The sequence below is a fragment of the Cebus imitator genome, unplaced genomic scaffold (genome assembly GCF_001604975.1).
Source record: "Cebus imitator isolate Cc_AM_T3 unplaced genomic scaffold, Cebus_imitator-1.0 Scaffold198, whole genome shotgun sequence".
NCBI lineage: Eukaryota > Metazoa > Chordata > Mammalia > Primates > Cebidae > Cebus > Cebus imitator.
Genome location: NW_016107513.1, coordinates 2,607,674 through 2,617,108, shown reverse-complemented (window position 1 = coordinate 2,617,108; position 9,435 = coordinate 2,607,674). Strand labels below are relative to the sequence as shown.

At 41.5% G+C, this 9,435-nt stretch overlaps 1 pseudogene; it reads right to left on the bottom strand.

The window, feature by feature from the left end:
• Positions 1–7,124: 7,124 nt before the first annotated feature.
• LOC119473967 lies at positions 7,125–7,527 on the bottom strand (annotated as a pseudogene).
• Between the last annotated feature and the right edge of the window lie 1,908 nt (positions 7,528–9,435).

Genomic DNA, 9,435 nt, shown 5'->3' with positions numbered 1-9,435 from the left:
TTTTTTTTTTTTTTTTGAGATGGAGTCTCCCTCTGTCACCCAGGCTAGAATGTAGTGGTGCAATCTTGACTCACTGCAACCTCTGCTTTCCAGGTTCAAGCACGTCTCCTGCCTTAGCCTCTCGAGTAGCTAGGATTACCGGTACCCACTACCATACCCACCTAATTTTTGTACTTTTAGTAGAGACGGGGTTTTACCATGTTGGCCAGGCTGGTCTCAAACTCCTGACCTCAGGTGATTTGCCCACCTCAGTCCCCAAAGTGCTGGGATTACAGGCATGAGCCACCACACCTGGTTTTTCAGCCTCCTGAGTAGCTGGGATTACAGGCATTACGCCACCATGCCTTGCTAATTTTTGTATTTTTAGTGGAGACAGGTTTCACCATGTTGGTCAGGCTGGTTTCGAACTCCTGGCCTGAAGTGATCAGCCCACCTCCGCCTCCTAAAATGCTGGGATTACAGGTATGAGCCCCTGCACCTGGCCCAGATGGCTATTTATTTTTAAATGAACAGTAACAAATGTTGACAAGGATGTGGAGAAATTGGTCTTATACATTGCTTGTGGGAATTTAAAATGGTGCAGCTCCTGTGGAAAACAATTGGCAATTCCTCAAAAGCTTAAACATAGTTTCCATATGACACAGCAACTACACCCTGAAATATAAAGCCAAATGAACTGAAAAAATGTCTCCACAATAAAACTTGTGCATAAGTGTCCATAGCAACATTATGCACAATCAATAAAAACTGGAAACAACTCTAATGTCCGTGAATTGATGAATAAATAAAATGTAGTATATCCATATAATGAGATATTCAGTCATTTAAAAAACTGAAATACTGATACATGATACAATAGAAATAAACCTTTAGGCTGGGCACAATGGCTCATGCCTATAATCCCAGCACTTTGGGAGGCCGAGGTGGGTGAATCACCTGAGGTCAGGAGTTCGAGAACAGCCTAGCCAACATGGCAAAACCCCATCTCTACTAAAAATACAAAAATTAGCCGGGTTTGGTGGCACGCACCTGTAGTTCCAGCTACTCAGGGGGTTGAGGCAAGAGAATCACTTGAACCTGGGAGGTGGAGGTTGCAGTAAGCTGAGATCACAGCACTGCACTCCAGCCTGGGTGACAGAGCAAGACTCTGTCTCAAAAAAACAAAAAACAAAAGAAAGAAAGAAAGAGAGAGAGAGAAAGGTAGGAAGGAAGGAAGGAGGGTAGGAAGGAAGGAAAAAAAAAGAAAGAAAAGAAAGAGAAGGAAAGAAAGAAACAAAGAAAGAAAGAAAGAGGACATAAACCTTGAAAACATTGTACCATGTGAAAGAAGCCAGACACAAAATCCTTCCTATAATACAATTTAGTTTATATAAACTGTCCAGAATAGAAAAATCCATTGAAGAAAAATACTCCTGGAGAAAGAAAAGTGATTCATGGTTGCCAAGGGAGGGGGAGGGGAAATGAAGGAATTGGGAGGTACAGGTTTTCTTGGGGAATGATGGAAATGTTCTGGAATTAGATAGTGGTGATGGCTGTACCACCTTGCGAATATAATAAAAACCACTGAACTGTACACATTAAAATGGTCAAAATATTATATTATATTAATTGTTTTTATTTAGTTTTTTTATTGTAATTTAGGTTCTGGGGTACATGTGCAGATCATGCAGGATTGTTGCATAAGTACATACGTGGCAAGGTGGTTTTCTGCCTTCATCCCCCCATCACCTATATCTGGTATTTCTCCCCTCATTATCCCTCTCCACCCAGCTGTTCCTCCCCTAGCTCTCCCCAACTGACCGCACTGTGTAATGCTCCCCTCCCTGTGTCCACGTGTTCTAATTGTTCAACACTCACCTATGAGTGATAACATGTGGTGTTTGGTTTTCTGTTCTTGTGTCAGTTTGCTGAGAATGATGGTTTCCAGATTCATCCATGTCCCTATGAAGGACACAAACTCATCATTTTTTATGGCTGCATAGTATTCCATGGTGCATATGTGCCACATTTTCTTTATCCAGTCTATCAGTGATGGAAATTTGGGTTGGTTCCAGGTCTTTGCTATTGTAAACAGTGCTGCAATGAACATACATGTGCATATGTCTTTATAATAGAACAATTTATAATTCTTTGGGTATATACCCAGTAATGGAATTGCTGGGTCAAATGGTATTTCTATTTCTAAGTCCTTGAGGAATCGCTACATTGTCTTTCACAATGGTTGAACTAATTTACACTCCCATCAACAGTGTAAAAGCGTTCCTATTTCTCCACATCCTCTCTAGCATCTGTTGTCTCCAGACTTTTTAATGATCGCCATTCTAACTGGTGTGAGACGGTATCTCAATGTGGTTTTGATTTGCATTTCTCTAATGACCAGTGATGATGAGCATTTTTTCATGTTTGTTGGCCTCATCAGTGTCTTCTTTTGTAAAGTGTCTGTTCATATCTTTCACCCACTTTTGAATGGGTTTGTTTTTTTCTTGTAATATATTATATTAATTTTATCTCAATTTTTAAAAAGCTATAATGAGATGCCACCTTACAACTACAACAGTGGCTAAAATTTTTTAAACTTAAAATACCCAGTGTTGATTGCCAGTAGAAATTCAAAATGATACAGCCACTTTAGGAAAGTTTGGTAGTTTCTTATAAAGTTAAATACATCATATATCCCAGCAATCTCATTTTTCCTTATTACCAGTCAATTTTGCTGGATACATGGTGTATTTAACTTGGTAAGAAACTGCCAAGCTTTTCCCAGGAGAAGTAAAAACATATGTCCATGTAAAGACCTATATGTGAATATTTATTTATAGCGGCTGTATTCATAATGGTCCCCAAATGTCCACCTAACAGACTGTGGTACCAGAATGACTAATGGTAAAAACACTAATAATATTAGCAATTTTCTCTCTGGATCTGTAGTCAAGCAATGTGATTGAGTATATCCTTTTAAAAAGACATTGCCTGGGTGTGGTGGTTCACACTTGTAATTCCAGCACTTTGGGAGGCCTAGGTGGGTGGATAATTTGAGATCAGGAGTTTGAGACCAGCCTGGCCAACATGGTGAAATCCCATCTCAGCTAAAAATACAAAAATTAGCCGGGCAGCAGTGGCTCACACCTGTAATCCCAGCTACTCAAGAGGCTGAGGCAGGAGATTCACTTGAGCCCGGGAGGCCAGTTGCGGTGACCCAAGATTGAACCACTGCACTCCAGTCAGAGTGACAGAATGAGACCCTGACTCAAAATAAACAAATAAATCAATAAAAATCAAAAGATATACATGAGAAAGTTCATAGCACCATTAGTCATAATGTCCAAATATTTGACACAACCTAAATGTTTATCAGTGGTAAAATGTGTAACTTAAATGTGGTATAAAATCATACAATGGCTGGGCATGATGGCTCACACCTGTAACCGGACTTTGGGAGCCCAAGGCAGATGGATCACGAGGTCAGGAATTCAAGACCAGCCTGGCCAACATAGTGAAACCCCGTCTCTACTAAAAATACAAAAAAAAAAAATTAGTGGGGCATAGCGGCATGTGCCTGTATTCCCAGCTACTTGGGAGGCTGAGGCAGGAGAATTGCTTGAACCCAGGAGGCGGAGGTTGCAGTGCGCGCAGATCTCGCCATTGCACTCCAGCCTAGGCAACAGAGTGAGACTCTGTCTCAAAAAAAAAAAAAAAAAATTATACAATGGAATTTTATACAGCAGTTAATGATGCTACATGCATCAAGGATGAATCTTAGAATTTTGAACAAAAGAAGCCAGACATAAGAGAACATATTCTATTATTCCACTTATGTGAAATTCAAAAACTATTAAAATTAATGTATTTTGGCCCGGGTGTGGTGGTTCACACTTGCAATCCCTGCACTTTGGGAGGCTAAGGCAGGCAGATCCTTTGTGCCCAGGAGTTCCTGACCAGCCTGAGCAACATAGTGAGACCCTGTCTCTATACAAAGCAAAACAAACAAAAACCTAATCTATGGTAAAGAAGTCAGAATAGTAGCTATCCCGAGGGTAGGAAGTGGAGGGTGAAATGAGTATTGCCTGGGAAGAACATGAGGGAATCATCTGAGATGCTGGAAAATTCATAGTCTGATTAGCAGTTATAAAAGTGTATACATATGAAAACATTTATCAAGCCGAACATTTAAGATTTATGCACTTTACTGTGTGTTTGTTTTACCACAGTTAGTATTAGTAATTTAAAAACTGTGTTCTTGAGATAGGAAATAAAAACTACCCTGGTCTTCCTACCTCCCTCCAATCTATCCTCCGTATTTCCATTAAAATTATCCATTTTAAAAGCACATTCAATTATGTAAATCCTCTGTAAAATTCTTCAACTGGTCCTATTGCCATGATGTCTCTCTGTCACAGCTTTTCAGACCCATCATGTCTGGTCCTTGCTCACCAGTCAGTCTCATTTCTCTGGGCTTCAGGCAAACTCGTAATTTCGCCCCTCCAGCTGTTCACAACACCTTGAAGAGCATTTCTGTTTCTTTTTATTTCCCTACTAAAAGAGTTGAAGAAAGAAGAAAGAAACATGAAAAGTGGATCAACAGTCAAAAACAGGTTTATTATGGAGAATAAACCTGAAAGGGGCTTCTGGCCAATTTTTTTTTTTTTTTTTTTTTTGGTCAGAAGCATTTTCTCTTACAGACTAAGGATATTTAAAGGTTTAGGAAGTGGGAGCTTATCACAGGTTCAGAATGTTTCTATGTGAGGGAAAGTTTATTGCAGGACTGAAATGTCTCTAGTTAGTGGGGAGCTTATCTTGGGGTTGGCATGTTTCTGGTCAGAGGGGGATTTATTTTAGGGTTGGAACATTTCTGGTTATGCTAACATTGGCGATTAGGATGACGTTTTGGGGCTAGATTTACGCAGTTTTTAATCAAGAAGAACTTACAAGGTGGTGTTTGTCCAAGATGCCGATGCTCCTGCTCTGTCACTTACTTCATCTACCCACACCCAGCCTTCAGGAAGCAGCTCATTCAAGGACTACTGTCTCCCCGAAGGCCTCTTTTACAGTCCTAATCCTCACCTTCAAAAGCAACTAGATGCTCCTTCCTCCCAGCCACCACATCTCTAGCCTACGTTTCTACTACAGCCCCAATTACAGGGTAATGGTATGTTGCATTGGCTAATTAAAGCCTGGCACTAAACTGTGAGCTCTTTAAATGCAGAGGCTGTTCCTCCAATGGCTGGAAGATAAGAGGTGTTAATATTTGCTGAATGCATGAACTTCAAGGCTCTAAAGATGATTTTTCCTGTCAAAGCAATTAAATATATGATCATTATTTATTTTTCCTTATTGCCGAAGTCATTAACATATAACCACTAATCTGAGACTCTGACCAGAATAAAATAACAAATGTAATAATATTAAGTTAATATGTGTTAAACGAAGTTATGGAAGGCCATTGCTTTGAACTGAGCTCTTGCACTTTGCCCTAACAAACCAGATCAAACCAAAATGAAGTCACACATGCTAAATGCCACATAACAAAACCGAAACTTTAAGGAAGCAGATAGATTTCAAAACAGATTAGCTTTTTCAGAACAAGTGAGTCCAGTCTACCTGAGTTAGCATAATAAAGAAGTCTCCTCTGCTTTAGCCCTTACAATAAAAGTAACCTGTGTTAACCAATCAGGTTTTTTTTTTTCAATTTTTCTGTTTCCTCGTTCTCACCATCCAATACCCACTGTTCTGCTATTACTCGGTGGAAGTTCTAAGTCTGTTTTGTAGAATAAAGGTTGCCCCAATTTGTGAATTACAAATAAAAGCCAATTAGATCTGTAACTAATGTATTGTAATTTTACCTGTGACTGTTCCAATGACTGACAAAGGGACCAGAGAATACTGTTGGTGACTCCCAAGACCCCTTGAGGAATGCTGACCCCTTTGAAGGTCGCCTGTCTTCTCCACAGAATCTGGGAGTTGTTTCTCTCAGATTGGACTCCGTTCTTTTTTACACTGAGCCCCTCAATCTTTTTGGGTTTTGAAATTCAGGTTTGTTTGTGTTGTGAAAGAGCATATAACATTTTGGGATTTGTGGTGGCTGACAGTCACCAGCAAGAGCAGCGGTTTTAAAAGTAACTGACAGCAATTGCAGGAAATGGTTATTACTGCAGGAGGAGTGAACTCCAGCTTTCAGAGATTCACAGGGGTTCAGGGTTTCTCTCCCCCTTGATTCTTTTCCTTGTGCATTTAGGTAGGGGAATGTCATTGACTAAGTTGGTCAAGGGGATCTCGGGGCTAATATCACAACTTGACTGGTGGGCATGGATTGGGTACTTAAGAGCTATTGGAGTGGAGCACTTGTCACCAAAAAATAAAACTACTGTAAGAGAATTAGCTAGCCATGGAGAGGGGTAGTTGGCACCAGGTTACCCACCAGCCTGAAGAAAACATCTATGCAATGAAGCAACGCTATGAAAGCATTATATGATCCAACCTCATGCTATTTCTTTCTTCAGCTTTTATGTTGGCTCTGAGATACCTATGATTCAATGTAAAAAGTGGAATCCTTGGGACTGGGTGTGGTGGCTCACACCTGTAATCCCAGCACTTTGGGAGGCCAAGGCAGGTGGATCATCTAAGGTCAGGAGTTCGAGACCAGCCTGATCAACATGGAGAAACCCCGTCTCTACCAAAAATACAAAAAATAGCCGGGCGTGGTGGTGGGTGCCTATAATCCCAGCTGCTTGGGAGGCTGAGGCAGGAGAATCGCTTGAACCTGGGAGGCAGAGGTTGCAGTGAGCTGACATTGTGCCATTGCATTCCAGCCTGGGCAATAAGAGTGAAACTCTATCTCAAAAAAAAGTGGGTGGGGAATCCTTAATTTCTAAAGAATTGGCTTCATCTTCCTTTACAAGTATAACCATTAGGCCCCAGAAGCTGCAAATACTTACAAAAGTGACAAAATCTTACTAATTTAGAATTACATTGGCCAGTTATATGGGATGTTCTCAGATGAACGACACTGCTCATATAAGAAATGTATTTTAAAATAAGAACTCCCAAGTTAGGCCCACCGAGGGATGTCCATTTGTTGTTGTTGTTGTCTCAGATTTATTGAACATTTTACACCACTGCAGAAAGATTCAAACAGCTCCACATGGCATTTTACAATTCATCCCAGCTGCAGGCTGAGTGCCCTGTAGATTGGACAGACTGCCAAGGTCCAAGCTAGCATTTCCTAAGTGTCATGATCTTCTTCAATGATCTCCTGACCCAGGGCTGAGACCTCAGGAACATAATTACCTTTCCTTTCTCTCTTCTCCTCCTGCAACTTGATGGAGATACCTCTTACCGGGCCTCTTGAATCCGCTTCATCAGATGCATGACGTAGCCTGCTGTCTTGTCACAGAGCTTCTTGCTGGGAATAATGGTGATCTCCTCACACATACGCTTGTGCACATGGAAGTCATCGCCCAAGCATGTGTATATACTTTTCTACGACAACCAGGTTGCCTTCTTCACAGTTTTTGTGTAAACGCCACCCATCTTGACAGGTCCTTGGTAAAAGAGCAGGGATGTCTATTTTGATTTATGTACAGAAGCTTCTAAAAAGATTTCAAAAAGTTTTCCTCTTTAAAACACAACTAATTGATGAGAAGAATGTACCAACATTTTTGCTTAGCTGCTATCCCACCCCAAAGGTGAGAAGAAAGGAAGATAAAGTGTTTATAAAGTTAGGTCCTCAGTCAGTCAAGTTTGCTTCTTTTTTCAGAGCTATTATGCTGAGCTCTAGCATAGAGAACGCCTTGCCTTCCCTATTCATTAATGGGCTCTGCCCTCATCTCAGTGATCCAGTTAAGAAACAGAAGCTGGCTGGGCACAGTGGCTCATGCCTGTAGTCCTAGTACTTTGGGAGGTTGAGGGATGTGGATCACTTGAGGTCAGGAGTTCAAGACCAGCCTAGCCAATATGGTGAAACCCCATCTCTACTAGAAATACAAAAACTAGCCAGGCGTGGTGGCATGTGCCTGTAATCCCAGCTACTAGGGAGGCTGAGGCAGGAGAATGGCTTGAACTCAGGAGGCAGAGGTTGCTGTGAGCCAAGATTGTGCCACTGCACTCAGCCTGGACAACAGAGCAAGACTCAGTCTCAAAAAAAAAAAAAAGAAAAGAAAAGAAAAGAAAAAGAAACAGAGCTAAATTGAAAAGCCACCTATTTAAATTGGTCTTCAAAATACACCTTTCTGGCATTCAGCCAATTATTTTGAACGGGCTTCTGAATTTTCTCCTAGGCTCATCTGTATATTTTCTTGTAAAACCCTGTAGCGAATTCTTATGATTTTTATGTTGCTTCAGAGTTCATTTTGAATCCTCCTCCGTGTCTCACCTGACTGATGCAGCTGAACCTAACTCTTGTTCTGGTCAGGGCTCTCCTAGAAAGCGGCTCTTATGATAGGAATAAACTGGACACAGGTCAATCATGGAGCCACAAGGGCATCTGCAGCACAAACAAGTTTCCTTTCAGAGGGACACACTGCAGATCAGGCATTAAGGTATTAGGCTGCCTTCCAGGATAAAGAAGTATCCCATGAAAGGCATACTGTAAATATCCATGACCAAATCTCTTGGCTTTCCACCAGGACAGGGCTAGAATTCATAGCCACTCTCCAGAGAGAACCTCAAGACCAGATTAAAGGGAAAATACACCAAATCCAAATTTAGCAGAAATGGTTGCTTTGTTACCCAGATGAGTTTTGGAGACATTTGGACCTAAAAGTTACCCCACAGCCTCTATGATATTGACCTCCATTGATAGGCAACATGCTCTAAGCTCTTTTTTTTTTTTTGAAATGAAGTATTGCTCTGTTGCCCAGGCTGGAGTGCAGTGGTATGATCTCGGCTTACTGCAGCCCCCACCTCCTGGGTTCAAGCTGTTCTCCAGCCTCAGTCTCCTGAGTAGCTGGGATTCAGGCGCCCACCACCAAGCCCAGCTAAATTTTTTGTTTAAGAGATGGGGTTTCACCATGTTAGTCAGGATGGTCTCAATCTCCTGACCTCAGGTGATTCACCTACCTCAGCCTCCCAAAGTGCTGGGATTATAGGCGTGAGCCACCACGCCCAGCAGGCTTGGCTAATTTTTGTATTTTTAGTAGAGATGGGGTTTCACCATGTTTGTCAGGCAGGTCTCAAACTCCTGACCTTGTGATCTGCCTTCCTCAGCCTCCCAAAGTGCTGGGATTACAGGTGTGAGCCACCACACCTGGCCCAAGCATGCAGTTTTAAAATATAGACTTACTAGTCAAATGAGTTTATCTCCAAAGCCGGTGCAGTGGCTCACACCTGTAATTCCAGCACTTTGGGAGGATAAGGCTGGCATATCATAAGGTCAGGAGTTCAAGACTAGCCTGGCCAGCCTGGTGAAACCCCAACTCTATTAAAAATACAAAAAAAAAA